Source organism: Schistocerca piceifrons, chromosome 5 (assembly GCF_021461385.2).
Source record: "Schistocerca piceifrons isolate TAMUIC-IGC-003096 chromosome 5, iqSchPice1.1, whole genome shotgun sequence".
In the NCBI taxonomy this organism is placed as follows: Eukaryota; Metazoa; Arthropoda; class Insecta; order Orthoptera; family Acrididae; genus Schistocerca; species Schistocerca piceifrons.
The window spans coordinates 292,902,683-292,926,344 of NC_060142.1; the positions used below are offsets into that span (position 1 = coordinate 292,902,683).

General features: G+C 43.1%; 1 protein-coding gene and 1 pseudogene across 1 annotated transcript in view; both read left to right on the forward strand.

Moving 5' to 3' along the window:
* Positions 1-23,662, forward strand: part of LOC124797974 (dystroglycan 1-like) — a 137,896-nt gene that overhangs the window by 31,094 nt on the left and 83,140 nt on the right. The gene's annotated exons all lie outside the window — the stretch shown is intronic.
* Positions 636-753, forward strand: LOC124799798 (annotated as a pseudogene).

Sequence of the window (23,662 nt, forward strand, 5' to 3'; positions counted from 1 at the left end):
TTGCCTCAAACATGAGATTGATGACATCATTCACAGCGTGTCCCGTCGTTGTCTGCCCTTTATTGGTGCTAGAGGTGGTCATGCCCCATACTGATCACATTGACCAGTTGTCAGAATGTGTATGCAAATCTGAAAAGTAGGAAAAGAACGAATAATGGCTTTCTACCGTTATGCATGTTGTAGCTGATTACGTTATGTATTCTTCACATTGTTATTTACTATCACTTGTTTATACTGTTTCGTGACGCAATTAACGCAACCATGGAAAATTTTGTTGCTTTAAATTTGGACATGAGTGTATATCCTTTGAATTAAAAACATTGACGTGGAATTTCCACTGTCCCTCCCCATCCTGCCACCCGTTCAAATGAGATTTGTTGAAATTTTGCTGGATCCCTTCTCTCCACCCCCACCCATTTTGCTGCTACGGTCGCAGGTTCGAATCCTGCCTCGGGCATGGATGTGTGTGATGTCCTTAGGTTAGTTAGGTTTAAGTAGTTCTAAGTTCTAGGGGACTGATGACCACAGTAGTTAAGTCCCATAGTGCTCAGAACCATTTGAACCCACCCATTTTGAGCTCACATAACTAATGAACATCCCCTTAGAATATTATATCAGCATACACAAATTTCAAGGGCAACGGCCTTGCCGCAGTGGATACACCGGTTCCCGTCAGATCACCGAAGTTGAGCGCTGTCGGGCGTGGCCGGCACTTGGCTGGATGACCATCCGGGCCGCCATGCGCTGTTGCCATTTTTTGGGGTGATGCCAATTGAGGAGCTACGCGACTGAATAGTAGCGGCTCTGGTCAAAGAAAACCTTCATAACGACTGGGAGAGCGGTGTGCTGACCGCACGCCCCTCCTATCCGCATCCTCAACTGAGGATGACACGGCGGTTAGATGGTCCCGATGGTGCCACTTGTGGCCTGAAGGTGGAGTGCATTATACACAGTTTTCAAACACGACGGTATAGTGTGTAGTCTGCATGTATACTATCTGATCAAGAGCACTCAGCGCCCGCAGCTCGTGGTCTAGTCGCTAACGTTGCTGCCTCTGGATCATTGGGTCGCGGATTCGATTCCCGGCCGGCTCGGGGATTTCCTTCAGTCGGGGACTGGGTGCTTGTTTTGTCCTCCTCATTTCATCATCATTCGGGAAGACTGGCGAGACTGGACAGTGAAAAGATTGGGAATTTGTTCAGGGGCTGATAACAATGCAGTTGAGCGCCCCAGAAACCAAATATCATCATCATCATCATCATCAAAAGTATTCCAACTCTTATTAGTATGTAATAACAACGGCTAATAATGGCTTGAGCTCCACAGGGGACACTGGATGTCTTGGGGGGAAAGGCAGCCTATTCAGCCTCAAGAGCCCAGACCAGTGAAGGTAATGCTGTTCAGCATTGGGTTATGGAGCGAAATCGACGTTCTAACTCACCCCAAAGCTGTCACATTGGACTTAGGTCGGGACTCTGGGCAGGCCAGTTCATTTCATATTAAGGTGCACAAACCATTGCCTCATAGATGTTGATTCTACATCTACATCTACATGGTTACTCTGCAACTCACACTTAAGTTCCCGGCAGAGGGTTCATCGAACCATTTTCATACTACTTCTCTACAATTCCACTCTCGAATGGCGCGTGGGAAAAAGGAAAACTTAACTCTTTCCGTTCGAGCTCTGATTTCTCTTATTTTGTTATGATGGTCATTTCTCCCTACGTGGGTGGGTGTCAACAAAATATTTTCGCATTCAGAAGAGAAAGTTGGTGATAGAAATTTCGTAAATAGATCTCGCCGCAAAGAAAACCGCCTTTGTTTGAGTGACTGTCACCCCAACTCGCGTATCATATCAGTAACACTCTCACCCCTATTGCGCGATAACATGAAACGAGCTGCCCTCTTTGCACTTTCTCGATGTCCTCCGTCAATCCTACCTGTTAAGGAATCCACACCGCGCAGCAGTATTCCAGCAGAGGAAGGACAAGTGTAATGTAGGCTATCTCTTGAATGGGTTTGTCGCATCTTCTAAGTGTTCTGTCAACAAAACACAGAATTTGTTTCGCCTTCCCCACAATATTATCTAAATGGTCTTTCCAATTTAAGTTACTCGTAATTGTAATTCCTAGGTATTTAGTCGAATTGACAGCCCTTAGATTTGCGCGATTTATCGTATACACAAAATATATGGGATTTCTTTTAGAACCCCTGTGGATGACCTCACTCTTTTGTTTAGAACCAGTTTCCTCTTTTCGCACCATTCATAAAATCTCTCTAGATCATTTTGTAATTGGAATTGATCGTCTGATTATTTTACTAGACGGTAAATGACAGTGTCATCTGCAAAGAATCTAAGGGGGCTGCTCAGATTATCACTTAGATCATTTATGTAAATCAGGAACAGCAGAGGGCCTATGACACTACCTTGCGGAACGCCAGATATCACTTCTGTTCTACTCGATGATCTACCGTCTATCACTACGAACTGTGACCTCTCTGAGAGGAACTCACGAATCCAGTCATACAACTGAGACGATACTCCACGTGCACGGAATTTGATTAATAGCCGCTTGCGAGGAACGGTATCCAAAGCCTTCTGGAAATCTATGAATATGGAATCGATCTGAGATTCCTTGTCGACAGCACTCATTACTTCATGGGAATAAAAAGCTAGCTGCGTTGCACAAGAACGATATTTTCTGAATCCGTGTTGGTTATATATCAATAAGTCATTTTCTTCAAACCGAGCGAGGTGGCGCAGTGGTTAGCACACTGGACTCGCATTCGGGAGGATGACGGTTCAATCCCGTCTCCAGCCATCCTGATTTAGGTTTTCCGTGATTTCCCTAAATCGCTTCAGGCAAATGCCGGGATGGTTCCTTTGAAAGGGCACGGCCAATTTCCTTCCCAATCCTTCCCTAACCCGAGCATGAGCTCCGTCTCTAATGACCTCGTTGTCGACGGGACGTTAAACTCTAACCACCACCACCACCACCACCACCACCACCACCACCATTTTCTTCAAGGTGATTCATAATGTTCGAGTACAGTATATGCTCCAAAATCGTACTGCAAATTGAGGTCAGTGATGTGGGTCTGTAATTCAATGGGTTACTCCTATTTGCTTTCTTGAATATTGGTGTCACCTGTGTTACTTTCCAGTCTTTAGGAACAGACCTTTCGTCAAGTGAGCGGTTGTATATGATTGCTAAGAAAGGCACTACTGTGTCTCCATGCACTGAAAGGAACCTGATTGGTATACCATGTGCATCGGAAGACTTGCCTTTCTTAAGTGATTTGAGATGTTTCGCAACACCTAAGATATCTCCTTTTATGTCACTCATGTTAACAGCTGTTCTGGTTTCGAATTCTGGAGTATTTTCTTCGTCTTCTTTCGTGAAGGAATTACGGAAAACTGTGTTTAGTAACTCCGCTTTAGTGGCACCATCATCGGTAACATTTCCATCGCTATCGCGCAGTGACGGTATTGACTGCTTTTTGGCACTGGTGTACTTTACATACGACCAGAATCTCTTTGGGTTTTCTACCATATTTTGAGACAGTGTTTCATTGTGGACACTATTAAAAAAATGGTTCTGAGCACTATGAGACTTAACATCTGAGGTCATCAGTCCCCTAGGCTTAGAACTACTTAAACCTAACTAACCTAAGGACATCACACACATCCATGCCCGAGGCAGGATCGGACCTGCGACCGTAGCGGTCGCGCGGTTCCAGACTGAAGCGCCTAGAACCGCTCGGCCGGCTTGGACATCTGTCATTGGCATTGTACTCCTATGTCGCTACCAACTAAACTGCCGTTTTTCTGTTCTACGATCGTTTCTTGAGTCTTGGTCATTGACCGGAAACTTAGGATCCGATTATGTACTTTATGCTGGACATTGACACGGACATAGAACCTTGCCTTACCCAATGAATATCAAGACACGATTCACGCTTCTCCCTCACAGTTTCATTTCCGTTTGTAATTGTCTCCTGCTTTCCGAACCTCAGATTCTCGTGAAAACCTAGAGGGACTAGCGCTCCAGGAAGAAAGGATTGCTAATCCTGCCAGATATGTGGAGGCGCTTATGAGAGTTTCATAAAACAGAAGAGAGGTTCCGGCGGAAGTAAAGCTGTGAGTAGTGGATAGCTCAGTCGCTAAGAGCATTGCCCGCGTATGACGAAGTTCCGAGTTCGAGACTGTCTTGCATACAGTTTTATTCTTCCAGGAAAAAATGTCAACGTCCGTGCGGATGTGTGTGACATTCCGTATGAGTAGTTCTAGATTGAAGTGAGTGTAATGGATGCGTGCATATTTCAGTGTTGCTTTAGCGTTGGACGATGACTATGACGATGACGGTGGTGGTGGTGGTGGTGGTGACGATGATGATGAGAGAATGGAAAGGGTGAAACCCGGAGCTTTCCATAGGTTATTCGTCTCATATAATAGCAAGTAGACAGCCAAGCTCGAAGTCCCTATCCGACGGACGGATCACCATGAGCATTATTACATGCCCAGTGTGCGGATGGATTTGGAATTTAATTCAGGATATGGGCGTAAAGACTGGTGACCCGGGACTTCAAATCACCACCTCTCCTCCCTTGCCGGCCAAATACTGGCAGTGAAAAATTTCCACCACCGGGATTCGAACAGACTTCTCTGAATCTAGTGCCACCACACTAGCGTTCGTTTGTGACCTCGGCTACAGAGTCGAGGCCCACGAGAAATACAGAGTGTGAGGCGTACGCACGACAGCTCTTACGAATTCCCTCTCCGGAGGGGAGCGAGTTATTATTTCAGACGAGTTTAATAATTCTTGAGTGCATGTTTAAATCCATGCAAGTTATCGTGACACACGACAAAATTAAGGCCTTTAGTGGGTACCTTTTCAAATAAATACTGTTTTCCCGTGGGCCCTGCACGGAGCCGACCGTTCGTGACTTACGCCGGACAAGCCTACTTGAGTGACGTCACATGTCCGTTGCAGGGCCCGTATATCTCACTTGGCCCCGCACAGAGGACGGTTATGTGCCAGGAAGTTTCATAAGAGCGCACACTCCTCTGCACAGTGAAAGATTCTCTCTCGAAGTTGAAACTTTACTCTGTTATCCGCCTACATGTTTTCGCCGGCTGCATATTTGCCGTCGGCGCTCGCGCGGGCCCAGCCGGCGGCTGGCTGGCTGATGGTCTGATCATCCGGGCAGCGGCGTCAGCCGCCGCGTCGCCCCGGTAAGCCCTGGAGAACTTCGGCGCCACTTTGGCCAACTTGTGTTCCTCGGGCGCTCGGAATTCCGCGCGCGGCCGCGATATTAAGTAGCCCGCTCCGGCGAAAGCTTTGCTCGTCACGCTCGATAAAACACTGGGGAGGCAGCTGCCCCGCTGGGTGGCTGGCCCGGCGAAACGGCGGCAAGAAACGCCCTGTCGTCCGCACGTGGAACGGCGCACTTCGCCACACTTCGCAGCTGTTGTTCCTTGCAGCCCCCTGAGTTTCTGGTACATCGCCTCCTCTATTTCACCGAACAAGACGGCGGTCTAAGCAGTACCACGATATGAAGACATACCCCACTGAGTGGTATTGGCTTGAGCTAATGGACGTACATCAAGGTTTCCTCTATTTCGGCACACTGTTGCCCTTCGTTGCCAAGACGATAGTCATGTACGAGGGTGAGTCAAATGAAAACCTTAAATATTTTTTAAATATTATTTATTGTGCAGAAGTGGTACCAAGTTGTATCACTTTTCAACATAATCTCCCCCACGCTCAATGCAAGTCCTCCAGCGCTTACAAAGTGAATAAATTCCTTTAGAAAAAAATTCTTTTGGTAGTCCGCGCAACCTCTCATGCACCGCGTGGCGTACGTCTTCATCAGAACGGAACTTCTTTCCTCCCATTGCGTCCTTGAGTGGTCCAAACATATGGAAATCACTTGGCGCCATTCCTTGCTCGCTCTCTTCGTTTCCGGTTGGTAGATGTGAACCCAGGTTTCGTCCCCAGTAACGATTCCTGCAAGGAAGCCATCACCTTCTCGTTCAAAGCGCCGAAGTAGTTCTTCACAAGCATCAACACGTCGTTCTCTCATTTCAGGAGTCAGCTGCCGTGGCACCCATCTTGCAGACACTTTGTGAAATTGGAGCACATCATGCACAGTGTGGTGTGCTGACCCATGAGTAATCTGTAAACGTGCTGCAAAGTCATTCAGTGCCACTCGGCAGTTTTCCTTCACTATGGCTTCAACTGCTGCAATGTTCTGTGGAGTGGCAACTCGTTGTCCCTGACCTGGACGAGGAGCATCTTCCACTGAAGTCACACCATTTGCGAACTTCCTACTCAATTCGTAGACTTGCTACTGTGACAAACATGCGTCACCGTACTGAACCTTCATTCGTCGATGAATTTCAATAGGTTTCACACCTTCACTGCGCAAAAACCAAATGACAGATCGCTCTTCTTCCCTGGTGCAAGTCGCAGGTGGGGCGGCCATTTTTATACTGATACTGCGTCGGCATGTGTGCATCTGCACTATGCTGCCACCTACAAGCCATTCTGCACGCTGTTTGTAGCACGCTTACCAACTTACAGGATAACGGCGCGAAATTTCGATTTGTTATTACAAATTTAAGGTTTTCATTTGACTCACCCTCGTATATACCAGCTTGTGGAATACCTTTTACCTTCTATCTTCAGAACTGGAAGTCAAGTTTTGAACGCTAAAGGCTGGTAACGAATAATCATTTCTTTTATTTTAATAATTTTCTGTCTTTGTGATCGCGACTTCGCTTGCGTACGCAAGTGTCTCATATATTTATAAAATATAACAGACAGTTTTCCATTATGGATGTGGAATGGGTCTGCGATGAATAAATGATTTCATGAGCACTTCAGGACATGTGGGAACTTGTCACAGTGATGCGGGCTGGTGAATCTGAAGATCAACTGAATGTCACTTACAAGGAAATGTGCTAAATATTGACTGAAGCGCCAAAGAAACTGATATAGCCATGCGTATTCAAATGCAGATATGTAAGCAGGCAGAATGCGGCATTGCGGTCGGCAGCTCCTATTTAAGACAAGTGTCTGCCACAGTTGGTAGATCGGTGACTGTTGCCACAATGGCAGGTTATCAAGATTTAAATGAGTTAGAACGTGGTGTTACAGTCGGCGCACGAGTGATGAGACACGGAATCTCCGAGGTAGCGATGAAGTGGGGATTTTCTCGTACAACCATTTCGCGAGTGTACCGTGAATATATACCCTTGATGACTCCACGACTCTAAGCTTCACGCCTCGCCTGGAACCATCATTACCGACATTGGACTGTTGATGGCTGGAAATATGTTGCCTGGTCGTACGAGTCTCGTTTCAAATAGTATCGAGTGAATGGACGTGTATGGGTATGGAGACAACCTCATGAATCCATGGACCCTGTATGTCAGCTGGGGACTGTTCAAGCTGGTGGAAGCTCTGTAATGGCGTGGGGCGTGTGCAGTTGGAGTGATATGGGACCCCTGATACGCCTAGATACGACTCTTGCAGGTGACACGTACATAAGCACCCTGTCTCGTCACCTCCATCCACTCATGTCCATTGTGCCTTCCGACGGATTTGGGCAGTTTCGGTAGGACAATGCGACACCCTACACGTCCAGAATTGCTACAGAGTGGCTTCAGGAATACTCTTCTGAGTTCAGACACTTCCGCTGGCCACCAAACTCCCAAGACATGTTCATTATTGAGCATATCTGGGATGCCTTGCAACGGGCTGTTCAAAAGAGATCTCCACTGCCTTACACTCTTACGGATTTATGGACAGCCTTGCAGGATTCATGGTGTCAGTTCCCTCGAGCACTACTTCAGACATTAGTCGAGTCGTGTTGCGGCACATTCTGCGCGTTCGTGGGGGCCGTCCACGTACCAGTTTCTTTGGCTCTTCAGTGTATAACGATTTTCAGAAATAAGGAAATGGTTCAATTTTTATTACAGCAAGACATGTTTCAAGTTGCCTAGTTACTCATCATCATTAAAAATGTGAACCACCTGATGAGTCGCTTTTTGCTATTGTGAAAAGCCTTTACATCTAATAATGTTACAAGTTCCGACGATGGCAGCGTAGATCTGTCAAATCAGTAATAAAAAGAATTACTAGTGATCTTGTCAACTTGAATCTTCAAGAATAATATAGCCTTCAGATCGTCCCCAACACGACGCCACGTCGAACATATATTTTCCTTAATACGGACTGACGAAACTGATGTTCGGTCTATGACCTCTTTCCGAAACTGCTGAGAACATATTTTGATATGTTTGGTCGGTTTCCAATCATTTCTTCACAAAAAATAGTTCAAATGGCTCTGAGCACTATGCGACTTAACTTCTGAGGTCATCAGTCCCCTAGAACTTAGAACTACTTAAACCTAACTAACCTAAGGAAATCACACACATCCATGCCCGAGGCAGGATTCGAACCTGCGACCGTAGCGGTCGCTCGGTTCAGACTGTAGCGCCTAGAACCGCTTAGCCATCCCGGCCGGCATTTCTTCACACGGTACAAGTATTCACCCAGAGAGGTTTTGAAGTTAAATGACAGAAATAAAAGCACTACAGTTAAAGTAAAGAACACAACAAAAATGCATGTATGTAAAAGAAAATATCGCTTGAACGAGTCCACTTTCATCAAGTTTGTGACGTCATGACCACTCCCTCATTATACCTCCATGAGCATTCAGCAATGTGTTACGGTCTTTGGCCCCAAAACACACTGACGAAATTATTGTCCCGGTGTAAAGTTCATTCTCGCGATCCGGTTGGCACACTGAGCAACACAGATAAGAGACTACTTGTGCTTCACGCTATTACAGTATTCCACGTCAAATGAATACAGGAAAGAAATTCGTGTTGTAGGGGTATCCCTCCCCTATATTGTTTCTACCCAAATAACGTCATGTATACACCAAATTTAGTTGAAACTGCTTTAGGCGTTACAAGGGGTATGCCGATATGGCACTATCCAGCAGGCCAGCGGTCTGAGGCGCTGCAGTCATGGACCGTGCGGCTGATCCCGCGGAGGTTAGAGTCCTCCCTCGGACATGGGTGTGTGTGTTTGTCCTTAGGATAATTTAGGGTAGGTAGTGTGTAAGCTTAGGGACTGATGACCCTAGCAGTTAAGTCACACACAATTTCACACACATTTGAACATTTGAAGTATCCTGCACTCGCCCTCCACACACCTACATGTGAAGCATCGTCGGAAATGTCACCAGCGAACCCGAAAACTATCGATTCGGCACTAATATCGGAATAGTTTCATACCTTACGGCTTCTCGTACCTCCAATCCCCACCCCTGTGGAAGGGAGATGGTTCTTACCCTCTCAGTGCCTTTTACCAGATTTATACCAGGTTTCGTTGAAATTATTCCAGTGGTTTTGGAGGAGATTTGAATGTACATACATATATACATACATAATGACACGTCGCTTTTGCGGAAAAAATGTTATAGAACTAGTCCTGAAGAAGAAGAAGAAAACAACAACAACAACAACAACAACAAAAGTAAAACACAGATAGTGGGATGTAGTAGAACTAAATTAGGTTTGCTTAGGGAATTAGAGTGGGAAATGAGATATTACAACTAATAGATGAGCTTTGCTATTTGGGCGGCAAAATAACTGATGATGGCCGAAATAGAGATGATATGAAGTGCAGATTGGGAATAGTAAGAAAAGCATTTCTGAAAAGGTAGTGAGTGTTAGAGACTCATGTTACTAAATGAGTCACTAAAAGCAGAATTTAAAAACTTTTTTTTTTAAATTGGGATTCATTAACATGTAACACAAGCTTATTAGAAAATTATTTCTGAAGTGTAGCCTTGTATGGAAATGGAAACCTGGACGATAAGCAGTTCAGCCAACAAGAGGATCGAAATTTTTCTAATGTCGTGCTACAGAAGAATACTGAAGCTTAGAGGAGTATATTGAGTAATTAGTGAAGTGGTACTGGGTCGAATGGAGAATAATGAAACTTACGGCAAAACTCCCTCAAATTAGTTGTACACGTCCTGAGACATCAAGAAACTAATTTTGGTAATAGAAGGGAGTGTATACATCCTGTAGTGAAGGCAGCAGAGGATCAAATATGCACAAAGGCCCGGCCCGCCTCAGGAGAAAATACAAAAATGCAGTAAACGAAGTAGGCAAGAAGGGGGTTTTGACGTCTGAAGTGAGACTGGCAGAAATTGCAAAATGGGAATCTATCGTAGGATGCATGGCTACGGGAAAGATACTGCTTACAAGAAAATTAGAAAGATCCCTGGCAGAGAAACCTCTTGATTGAAATTTAAGAGTGCAGATGGCAAGCAAGTACTAAGCAAAGAAGGAAAAGCTGAAGGTGGAAGGAGGGGCAAGAAAGAGAAGAGAATACAGATTTCTGTAAGACAGGTGATATAATACTGCTAGAAAATTTTTACGTCTCACTGAAAGGAGCTAGTCAAAATAAGACCCCTCGAGTAGCCGACATTCCCTCAGAAGTTTTGAGATCGTTGGGAGAACAAGTCAGGACAATACTATTTCACCTGGTACACAAAACATATGACACTGGCGAAGTACTATCAGTTTTCGAGAACAGTGTAGTAATTCCTATTTCAAAGGAATACCTTTACTTTACTTTAGTAAGTCATGGTTGCAAAATACTGACACAAATTATTTACAGAAGTATGAAAGAACTAGTAGAAGTTGATCTCGGGGAAGATCAGTTTGAGTTCCGGAGAAATGAAGGAACACAAGAGACAGGTTGAAGAAAGCCAAACCTACATTTATAAAATTTTTAGATTTAGAGAATGCGTTTGACAATTTTGACTAGACTGCGTTCTTCAAAATTCTGAAGATAACATGGATAGAATACAAAGAGCGAACAGTTATTTACAACTTTCACAGAAACCGTACTGTAGTTATAAGAGCTGAAAAACATAAAAAGAAGCAATAGTTGACAATGGAGTGAGACTGGGTTGTAGGCTACTCCGATGTTAATCAATATCCACACTGACCATGCAGTAAAGGGAACAAGTAGAAATTTGGGAAGATGGTCAATGTTCAGGGAGAAGATATAAAATATTTGAGGTTTTCCAATGACATTATAATTTTTACAGAGTCGGCTAAGGACCTCGAAGAGCAGTCGAATGATATGGATGGTGTCTCGAAGAAAGATTTTAAGAAGAACATCAACAAAAGTAAAACAAAGGTAGTGGAATGTAGTAGAATTAAGTCAGACAAAAGTGAGGGAATTAGATTAGGATAGGAGAAAATAAAAGCAGTAGATGAATTTCGCAATTCTATTTGGGGAGTAAACTGACTGAGGATAGCCAAATTAGGAGGACCTAAAAGTATACTCTCAATAGCAAGAAAGGCGCTCAAGAAACACCGAAGTTTATTAACACCGAACGTAAATTTAAATGTTAGGAAGTCTTCTCAGAAGGCACCAGTAAACCCCGATTCTTTAAAGTAGCAGACTCTCAGGTATAAAAAGGCTTCAAACGTCTCATTACGTTATAACTGAGTTAATGTGCTAAATTTTGAAAAAAGTTTGAAGAAGGTTTAAAATTATGTGTAAAGTTTATTGGTAGCCGCTAACAGCTCATTCTCAGATATACTGGATGAATAAAATGGTTCGCCCGCATCTCGTGGTCGTGCGATAGCGTTCTCGCTTCCCACGCCCGGGTTCCCGGGTTCGATTCCCGGCGGGGTCAGGGATTTTCTCTGCCTCGTGATGGCTGGGTGTTGTGTGCTGTCCTTAGGTTAGTTAGGTTGGTTTAAGTAGTTCTAAGTTCTAGGGGACTGATGACCATAGATGTTAAGTCCCATAGTGCTCAGAGCCATAGCCAATAAAATGGTTCAAATAGCTCTGAGCGCTATGGGACTTAACATCTGAGGTCATCAGTCCCCTAGACTTAGAACTACTTAAACCTAACTAACCAAAGAACATCACACACATCCATGCCCGATGCAGGATTCTAACCTGTGACCGTAGCAGCAGCGCGGTTCCGGAATGAAGTGCCTAGAACCGCTCGGCCACATTGGCCGGCTGGATGAATAAAGTTCAGGTATTTGTGCACAGTCAGTTACACTGTCTAAGACAAACACGCTGTTTCCAACTGTAATACTTCACTTATTATGCTGAACTTTTTACATAAGATTATACTTCTAATCAGTTGATTATGACAGCGTTTTAATGTTTTTAAATTCAGTCAATAATTATGTGAAGTAGATAAGAAAATAATACGAGCTTTTGAAATATGGTGCTACAGAAGAATGCTAAAGATTATGTGGGTAGAAAGGATAGCTACTGAGGAGGAACTGAATGTAATCGCTGTTGAACGGAATTTACAGCACAGTTTGACTAAAAGAAGACCTCGATTGATCGAACGCAATTTGAGTCATCAAGGAAAACTTAATTTTGGAATAGTTGTTGGGTGTGTGGGAGGAAGGGAGAGGGGCGGGGGGAGAAATTGTAGTGGGAGACCAAGACTACAGTAAGTAGATTCAAATGGACGAAGGATGCAGCAGTTAATGCTGAAAAAGAGTCTTGCACAGGATTGGCTAGTGAGAAGAACTGCATCAAATCGCACTTGGGACTGGAAATCAGAACCAGAACAGTTCCAGATTTTCAAGAAGTGTACTTCAGAAAGTATTGTCAGAAACGTGCATTTTGAACACGTCTTTGTCTAATTATACGGGACAAATGTAATTAAGATACAGCTACTCACGGAGCACCAGTGTAGACTGTAATTGTCGTATGGCAGCGAAACTTGGTACACATTCAAATGCGTTGATGCGGAACTGATTTATGCTGAAAAAAATTAGATCCAGTTTTGACCACGGGATGCAGATCCCGCGCTGTGAACGCAAGAAAGAAGAACACAAATGTTTCCACATCCTATGGATTGGGAACAAGGCGTGGACAGTAAAGGTCAAACAAGTGCGAACAGCATAATGTTGATTTTATTATTAACCGCCGTTTACACAGTTTGTTCGATATGAGCACCGGAGACGCCGACAAGATGCTGCACAGCGCCAGATTTGACCTGGTGGCCAACACTGGAACTAATTTTTTCCGGCGTAAATCGGCTCCGCGGTAACGCATTAGAATACGCACCAAGTTTCGTTGCCGTACGATAATCACCTCCCATATTGGACCTTCGTTAGTAGCTGCACTTTAATTATAACCATCCGGTAAATTACGGGTTTCATTGTGTCATTTGGGATGTAGGGATCAACTCGAAATTAGCAGCTGCCCTGTGCTGTAATTGGAACGTTCTGCTGTGTTTCTGCAACTGACGCTATCGCTGATGACAACGAAATGACGGTTCGGGCTCGCCGCAACTAATTTCACATGTGTTCTGATTACCTATTTACTGGCGCCAGATTAGACAGGCCATCAATGGGTGCAAGGAAAATGCTTGCCGTCACCTGCTGGCCTAGCGCCAAAGTTGCGTCGCTCAGTCAAGTTCCCCTGGCGGTGACTTCAGCAGTGACGCATTCGCTTTGGAAAAGTAAACATCAGGAGAGATGTAGTGAAGGTATCCTTCTGGTGAAAGCCGTCACGCTTCAATAGGGTGAATACTCTCGAGGAAGCCGGCTTCGTTGACCAATATGTCTAACAGAAGAGCATCGGTGTCACCTCCGTCAGGTTAGTAAATAATTACTGATCCAGGCTAATGGACGCTCACAAATGTAGGCAAAGCCGGTTTAAGGCCCAAGCGACAGAAGCGGCTGTATGGGGCGCCAAAATGAGAAAAGCGTCACAGACGCCCAAAGGTAAAATGTGTACACAAGAGTGTACCGCGATTAGCAGCGAAAGACGATACGGGTAAAAGTTTACGATAAAAAAAAGAGAGAAATTTTCAGTATTCACTGATGGCTACGAGCTGCCACTGACTTCAGTATGAAATATTGTCCTAGTTAGCATTGCTGTATTCGAAACGTAAACTTTTTAAGTCCCCATGTTGTCGGGCTCAAATTTTACCCAAGGTTTATCTTAACACGAAACCCAATACTGCCTCATACCGATACAAGTGACAATTTACTGTACACTCGTGTCTGCTAAAGGTGGTGTTACACTTGTACTTGCCTTTGAATGCAATGCTATACTCTTATCTGTATTGAATTACGAGTTCTTTCAAACGCCTTCAGATGGTCACGTAAATCTTGATAAGAGTGTATAAGTGGCTGCTCCAATTGCTCAACCGTATCGGTTTTTAAGACGACCGCAGACAGAAAAAACTTGGAGGATTGAGGTCAGGTGATCTTTGAGGTCAGAATACAGACTGTATCTCTTCGGTCATATTTTCGCGTTAACTGTCGAATTTATCAGCAGCAAATGCACTTACCACACTCCCCATTGTCGCACAAGGTAAGGAAGGCTATAGGTGAAATTTGAGCCCAGTTAGAATTTAACATTTCAAATACGTTTATACTAACTAGGACAATATTCCACATTGACGTCAGTAGTGGCTCGCAACCACACATTCTCATTTGTCTCGCCAACACCTTGTTCGAGGATCCATGTGCACGCTACATTTTTGCTTCTGTTATCACAACTTTCATCCATGTCGGTTTTCGGCATTAATTGTTATTCACCTTGTATCCACAAGAAACTTTGTTACAATGTTTATAGATATATAAGTAATAAATCTCATGTGGTTCACAGCTTTGCACAAATATTTTCATCAACAGTGATGAGCGTGCTAGTTAAAATTCATGCTGTCACCATTAATCGAAGACACGTCCACAGGTGTTTTTTTTTTCTTTCGTTTTCGTATCTCACCCTCGACCCCCCCCCCCCCCCCAAAATTAATGTTTACATACGTAAATTTTTTGATCATATTATGAATTATCTACAACTAAAATGGCAATTTTTTACGGTTACGAGTGCTTGCTGCTGAGTTTTTGTCACCTGTAACATACAGCTCACACAATTAAATAGTCTTATGTTCTTATTTCCACCCCACATTTTGGAATAAGTGAAATAATTTCTAACCTGCAGCATTCAGAACTTCCATTATCAAACAGAATAATAACAGAAACTTTCTACTCGCTGTAATAGGCAGCACAGTTTTATTGTAGCTAGAACAGTACAATAAGTCTAGCTCTTCTGCTTTCACTAGAAGCTTTTAACCATCACAGGAATTACCTCAAATGGGAATGGATTGTTACTTCTTTTAATTTTTAACAACGTGGTAAGATACCGAAATGTATTTTTGTTACAGATTTACTATGTGGTAATGGTTTTAAAATAAAAAAGAACTTATTTTCAACGATCGTTAGATTTAGTTTTAAAGGTCGTACCAAGTGGAGACAGCTAGTGTATGGAGGAGGAGGAGGACGACGACGACGACGACGACGACGACGACGGAGCGGGGGGAGAGGCCAAATATGGTACTTCGCTTGTATCGAAAAATGTTCGATAACGGGCCCTTAGGACACCCAGCTTCATATTCACGACCAACAATTCCAGCCTACTTACCAGATGCACCAAGGACAATAGGAAATCTTGGTCTTCGGCGTTTTTGCAAACTGTGCGTTATTTTGCTCACAGCTATTCTCTGTCTGAGGTATACGCATGTAAATACTTCACTCGTAGAAAACTGCACACCCGTAAGTTTGATTTTGGTGGCATACGGAGTTGTGGGAGTAAGCTCTGAGCTTTTCACTGTGTTTTAAGTAGCAGCCCAGTCATTAAAAAAGCCAGCGGAGTAAAGATATTAAAGACGCTTTGGGAGTGCTTTCTGAGAAACAGAATGACGACGAATAATTAATCATTTGAAAAGGGGGTTGCGGGGCAGCTTTTGCTCTGCATTATTCAAATCAATGCTGCCACTCGTGAAAGCTGTACGATTCCATTTACGCAGTTTCCATAGCGGTAATAAATGAGATTCTTCCAGGTATCTATCGATGCAGCCAACAATAATAATGATAATGTCAATAATAATGGTAATAATAATGTTTAGGATATTGCAACGCCTGTGTTGTTCAGAAATACAATGCAAAGTTCCTACGACATTCATGCATGTCCGAAGGACGGGCACTGCAGCGAAAGGTGCCATTATGGAATACATGAAATGTATTCGCAGTTGCGAATATGGACAATCAGCAGGTATATAGTGGACTCGAACCCGAAATCCCCACTTATCGCGAGCAGTCGCCTTACCTTTTTTTGTTATTGTTCGTTGAATTCGTTCATAGCGGACGTCCGATGACACTCGTTGAGGTTGTTCGTTGATCCGTGCACTCAGTTTTTTATTACAGAGGGCAGCTAAACCCTCTGACCGAACACGCTGAGCTACCGTGCCGGCGTACCATTAGGCTATCCCAGCACACTTCACGGCCAGACCCAAACTTCCATACGTCGTCAAACGTGTGCCTACGACCTGCACTCGTACATCCATTGTGTATATTCCCGTACAGGGATACACATTTTGATTGAAAGTCGCTTGCCCGGTGACGCGTAAATACGATATTGCGTTGCGTTTGTTGTTCTGAAGTACGATGCATGTTCCTTCGGACAGATTTCAGCCGTTATGAAATACATGAAATGCATTCGTAGTTGCGGGCATGGTCATCCATCAACTACATAATGGAATGATGACAATGAAAATTTGTGCCGGACCGCTCGCGATAATTGGGAAATACGGTTTCGTGTTCCGGACCGACAGAAACTTCATTGTCGTCATTGTATTATGCAGCTGATGGTTGTCCATATTCGCTAGGGCGAGTACATTTGGTGGTGGTGGTGGTGACGACGAAAAGCTGAAAGAAACAATTAGTCGTAACTTGCTGATGAAGATATAAATAGTAACAAAGTTTGGTAATTACCTGTGAAATGGTCTGCTAGCCGTACTGGTGACGTTATATCCTTGGAAATGTAGTGGACATGAAAGTGATTCATATTTCGTACTAATGGATAGATAGGAAGTTCTACCAACTGGGCTCGAATGGTATTGATGTGGTGTTAAACAATACGCTTAGACGATGTGATTTTGCGATTAGCATGGTTGCAAGGAAAATATCTATAATAAGATAAAGAAAGGGGGGGGAGGAGCGGATAGACCAAAGAGATGTGTGGAGCCGTTCTTTTAGGTTTTTCTTTCCGGGAAAACTGAAAACAGAGCAATGGCCTGAAGTAGGGGGTGCAGTGCTTAGAAGAGATCGGAGTAAACATCCAAAAACAAAGAATTCTTTTAAAAGTGGAATGAAAGAAGTTTTCTTGTATTTTGTGTAAGACCTGCTGTGATTGCTGTATAAATATTAGAAGCTAGGTACCATACCAAGCAATCAAAGATTAGAGAATAAAAAATAAGTGTTGCAACTAGAACTGGAATCGAACTCTCCAACTGAAGTTTACTGACGGAAATTCTACCCAGTGTACTAGCTGTACAGCGCTACTGTTCAGTATTGAAGGAAGAGACCACTTGTACCAGAGATTACAGAGTTTACCAAACTGCCTTTCTATGGTGTCGTTTTCTGTCGAAAATATGCACGTGACGAAATTTTGTTAATATTGGTGTACAAGAAATCGCGCTGCGACATCCAAGTGTGTGAATTTTGTTTCGCCTAAGAATAATAATATGCCGTGCCTGTAGGCGGTATATTTAAGTAGCAAACTTTCGTAAACACTCTGGTGGTTTATCCCATCGCCTGTGGAGGATCAGAAACCTCATTATACGGGAAGTTTTGATGTAGCTAGACGTTTATGAAACGTACCTTAAGCTGCAGAAATTAACATCGGCACAGTTCCTTATTACCTCGAAAATATGAACCTGAACTTGGTTCTGCAGTGTCTTGCTAGCGGATTACTTCGGCCAGCAGTAAGGAAGAAACTCTGGACAAAAGTCGTTTCAGCAGTAGCCCCATTCTGGGCTCGGCCGTTTTCTTGTACGTGCAGCATAACACTCGAAAGTCGGTCCTCGTTTCACCTTATTAGGCGCGCCAGAGACGCGTCCAAGGCTGTCCACTTGGTTGGCGACGTCTCTCTTCTGCGATCAGCTACTTGCATGACACGCATGGACCTATCGTATAGACGAAATAGGTAGCCGCTTGGGCAAAGAGAGCGCCAAATTATGCGTGGGAATAGAGAAAATTTCAACAAATTTCGTTTTCTGTCTCTTCACGCGGTCAGTGGTTTCGCCTCTCGACCAACGAAATGAAATGTACGTGCGACTAGCGCCTCCCGCCAGATACACCGATCGCCTGGTGCAAGTCTATTTGTCGCCAGGTCGATGACTTAAATTTCCGGCCCGGCTGGGAATCGAACCCGGGCCCTAGACATGGCATTCTGCCTCGGTGACCACTCAGCTATGGGGGCGCACGACCAACGTTACAGAAGAGCGCTGTATTTGTGCGGTTGGTATATCACAGCTCGTGAATATTTTGATATATATGTTTATGTATGTATTATTCGTGTTGCTGACACCTAATGCCATTCCTTGCTTTACGTCCAACTTCTTCGCAATGCCCTTCTTGGAAAGTCCTAGAGTCCACGTTTCCTCAACATCTGTCGCCCATCATCTACGCAATTCGAGCTAGTTTAATTTTCCTCTCTCGTCTGCGCCTCCACACATCCTTTGGCTATCTATCATGATCCATTCGTTCTTTAAGGCCGTAGGATAACAACCTGTTCATCTTGATAGACTCCGTTATTTTTCCTTCCACTTCCATAATTTTTCCGATTTCTTCATTTCTGATGCCGCCTAATATTCAAACACCAGCTCTTCGTCTCCTGTAATCCATTTCCAAGCGTAACAGTTCACCTTTTGTAATGTAATAAAATAAAAGATGAGCCGTGACTTATATAAAAAGAAACACACATTAATACAATGGCTCAGCATAAAAGAGAAATAACTAATGTAGGAATATCATTAACAGTGTAATATGTTGTTTAATTTAGCCCGACGTGTATGAGCACTCAGTGAACTAGCTCAGTTCTCAGGGTAGTTAGGTAATCGTCGATCCTTTATTGTCCTTTTCTTATTTATTGAACACTAGCGAATATTTGCCAAGTCTGTTCGATGTACACTACTGTAATACGTAACTTAATGTCGTGGTTTCGTCTCGATTCCCCAATATAAGATAACAAGAGTTGCATCTACAAATGAAATCCTATAATGGAACTGGAATCCTGTGACCAGACCTTTTCTGCTTGGGATGTTATCTCGTTATATAAAGAAAATCTGTAAGTAAAATTGTTAAATTATTAGTAGCTGCCTCCGGTCTCGTGGGATCTGAAATAAAGTTAATTGTCCTAACCGACGGCACGTCTCGTAGATAAGCTAAAAGAAAAATGTTAAAGATTTTTCTAAGATGGCGCTTAACAATGAAAATTCTTTCTTAAGGCCCATATCTACTTAAGACAATAAAGGTATCAGACTTACAATAGATTGACCACACAAACAAATTCTTTTGACAAAATAACTATTATATTTTTCGGGTTTTAAGTACAACTTACATTTTCAGCTGGTACAGCAAGATGAGCTTTACACAAGAACGTCCTCTTAGGTCCGAATCCAAGCAGATAAGATAAGCAAATGACAAAGGAAAGATATTTCATGCATACACACGCAAGAGTCCATGGAATAACATGTCCATTGTAGTTCTATCTCTTCTTCTTTGGCGTACTTGTCGATTATTTATAAAATTTGTAGTAATATTTAGTTTACATTTTTTCTTAAACCCAAATCCACCCAGGAGAAACAGTACACTTTTTCTCTTTCCGGATTCCCAAGGTAATGGCCCATGTATCAAAAGTAGCTCTGGGTCATGCGGATCTGACCACCAGGTGTCACGAGAGTCCAGGCGTTAACAGCGGAAAGAGTGTATCATGAGAGCTCAATGACTTCGAACGTGGTCTAGTCATTGCATGTTGCCTGAATAACAAACGCATCAGGGGCGTTCCAATACTTCTAAAGTTGCACAAGTCGTGTGTTGGTGACGTGATTTTGAAGTGAAAACTTGAAGGAACAGTCACAGCCGAAGAAAGACGACGCGCCGCGCGGAGTGGCCGAGCGGTTTGAGGCGCGATGTGACGGATTGCGCGGCCCCTCCCGCCGGAGGTTCGAGTCCTCCCTCGGGCGTGTGTGTGTGTGTGTGTGTGTGTGTGTGTGTGTGTGTGTGTGTGTGTGTATGTGTATGTATGTATGTATGGTGTCTAGGGACCGATGACCTCAGCAGTTTGGTCCGTTAGGAATTCACACACGTTTTTTGAAAGACGACGCGCAACCTGTCCGTACAGAACAGGGACCGTCGAGCTTTGCGAAGGGTAGGTATAAAAAATTGCATGAATTCAGCGGAAGATATCACTCGTGAGTTGCAATGTGCTACCACCAGACCAACTAGCGCAAAGACTGTGCTTATGGACTTACTAAAAATGTGCTAAAGCCGCTCCTCATTAGCAAAAATTTCTGGAGTCAGTGCTAAGCCAAGCTCGAGATCGTGTAAAGAGCGACCCCACTGGACAGAGGATGACTGGAGGGATTTTTAGTTTCGAACGTTATCGCGCCCAAGAAAATGGCAAATGCGGAAGGATATGAATACATTTTCATTTTATAGCACTGTGTACTGCGTCCAGTAGAGGAACAGTTCGGAGACGATGATTGTGTAAGCATGACAAAGCACCCTGTCATAAAGCTTCATCTGTGGCTGTAGTCACGGTTTGTCAATAGCAACATTCCTGAAGTGGACTGGGTTGCCCTGTGCTCCTGCCTGAATCTAATAGAACACTCAGTTTCGGCTCTTGAGGGAGAATGGGCTGTCACTCCTCCACATAGTTTGACACCTCATTGAAAGCGCCCCAGCAGAATTCATCATCCACTATCATGTACTCAGATTTCTCCGTGTTTCTTTTTAAACTCCACTTCTTCTACCTTACAAAAATTACAATTATATGGCAGCACGGTCTATTTATAAGACAAACCTCCATTTGCCTTCAGTTTCGACCGACTACGATCATTGGCAGCCAACGTAAAATTATTATCGAGTGTGCCACCATATAGACTGCTATGGTAATCATGGTTGCCTGATAATGGTGGAGAATAAAGTACCGAAACTCTTGCTACCATGCGGGCACTAGCGTGCAGTCCCTCACAATGACACACACTGGTTTAGGATATCCTATACCTGCCACCTATGGCCTGTATTGGCTTGTCGTTTGGAGAACGGACAATTTACCGTTGTGGCCGCCACAAAGAAGAACATAAAACTTAAAAACAGATAGCGTTACAAGCTACGTGTGAGATAGTATTCTGATACTTCCTTTTCTCCTCTCTCCTTGACATACCAAACTGGCTTTTCGCTGACGATGACAAACAGAAAAGTTTACAGTTTCAAAAATGGTTCAATGGCTCTGAGCACTATGGGACTTAACATCGTAGGTCATCAGTCCCCTAGAACTTAGAACTACTTAAACCTAACTAACCTAAGGACATCACACAACACCCAGCCATCACGAGGCAGAGAAAATCCCTGACCCCGCCGGGAATCGAACCCGGGAACCCGGGCGTGGGAAGCGAGGACGCTACCGCACGACCACGAGATGCGGGGGTTTACAGTTTAGCGACAGGTTTTCCGTATACCTTATTTACATACACGCTAAGATACGGACCTGTGATTTGTATTTTGAAAAAGTTGGGCGAATTTTTGCGATGAATCGTTTTTAATAATTTCATGTCCTTCCTTTATTCATAAATCTCATTACTCAATACTGGTCCAAATTTGATGAACAAGATACTCGGGAGTACCTTTGGCAACAGCACTGAAAGATAAGGATTAGCTGAAACGTAAGTAGAAAAACACTTTTCGAAACTTTCTTCGATTCACTCTCTCGGTACAACAGAAGAGAGAATTGAAGTCAACTTAAATCCCTCAAATTTTGTGTTTCATATTATGAAGAAAAGACTTCGAAAACAAGCTATTAAAGAAAATTTGAGTTCAGTTTTTTTTCTTTCCAAGTTGATGCAAGTGAAAAACGCAGTACTTTCAAAGAAAGAATAATTTAATTTTTATAAAGATGTGTTTACCACTATCAAGAAGCAGTAGTTTAACTCAGGGAAACGGAAACACAAAAAGAAAGAAGAAAATTCACTACTTTAAAAGGAAGATAGGTTTTGATTTAAAATAATTCTAGCTTTGTGAAACAAAGATTTATTTTAAGAATTTTCAGTGGCGAAGCATGATAATTCAAGAGGAGTAAAGTTTAGTTTCATATTAACATGTGGTTTCATCAAACAAGCCAGTTGAGTTCATCCATCTTCCTTTATTCTTTTACGTAATTTCCATTCAAATAAAAAGCATTATTTGTAAAGAGGCAGTAATGTCGTTTTATAAAAAAAAAGTGATATTTCAAAATTATCAAGAGGCAAAACTTCCAAGTTAGAAATAAGAAAACAAGTACATCACAAACGATGAAATCATTTACATTATAGAAAAGAAAGACGTCATGTGATGATTCCTTTCAAATTTAAAATAGCTTTTTATTAAAAGAACATCAGTGACGGGGAAATAGATTACGAGAAGGAAATATATGGCGAGCGAAAGGAAGGGAGGAACGGAAGAAAGGAATCTCATTTCCCATGAAAAGTGTAGTAGAGCTAGCGAAAAAAAATAATAAAAAAAATTAAAAAGTTGTTAATTGGTAAAGAGCCAGAGTACGGTTCTAAAGATCGGTAAATCTACATCCGAATGGGCACTGACATATTAAGCTACTTTTGAGGTTCACAGATTGGCATTCTACGGAATTTATGCCTTCGTTTTACTTTCTTAACTCAGTGTCACAAGTCTGGCTGTTGATTCGTAGATACCGTTAGTATGGCAATGAGTAATTGTTTGTTGATCCATAACAGTTTTTTTTTTCGGTTAGGCCCCGTTCGCCCGGTGTGGTACTTGTTGACGCTAAGAAACGTTTCATGTCCTACCCGCTCGGGTTCTCTCATGCTACTTGATAAATTGGTTGAATTTTTTACATGGCTGGTACTATTGATTCGTACGCAATGAATGTATAGCCTGATCTTCAGATTAATCTGGATCCTTTTAATATTAATTAACTATGTAGTATCCCTCTTAGTTTATCTTGTTTTCGTAGCGCTTGAAGATGGGATTTTCATCTAAACTGTGGATCCCTCCTATGACTGGCTGGGGCAGTCAGTTCAGAGGAAAGCAGCGGCTTACAAACCCCGCTGAGACAATGCCCAGTCAAATACTGCGGTGTAAAAGCCAACCTAGGTGTTGTAGACAGGCTGTTTTACTTGAAGTACCCTCCACCACGCACCGTAACGGGGCTAGCAAAGTATGTATGTACCGGGTGATCAAAAAGTCAGTATAAATTTGAAAACTTAATAAACCACTGAATAATGTAGATAGAGAGGTAAAAATTGACACACATGCTTGGAATGACATGGGGTTTTATTAGAACCAAAAAAAAACTAAGTTCACAAAATGTCCGACAGATGGCGCTGGACAGCAAAACGTTAGTGACTGCGCATGACAATCGTGTATAAAAGGAGCTGTAATGAGATAGAGAATCAGATGCGCCAGCAGTCGCAGCATGTTGACGTTACCTGAAAAGGCGCTTTTAGTGAAGCTGTATTATCAGAATGGGAATGTGCTAGTTCAGCGTTACGA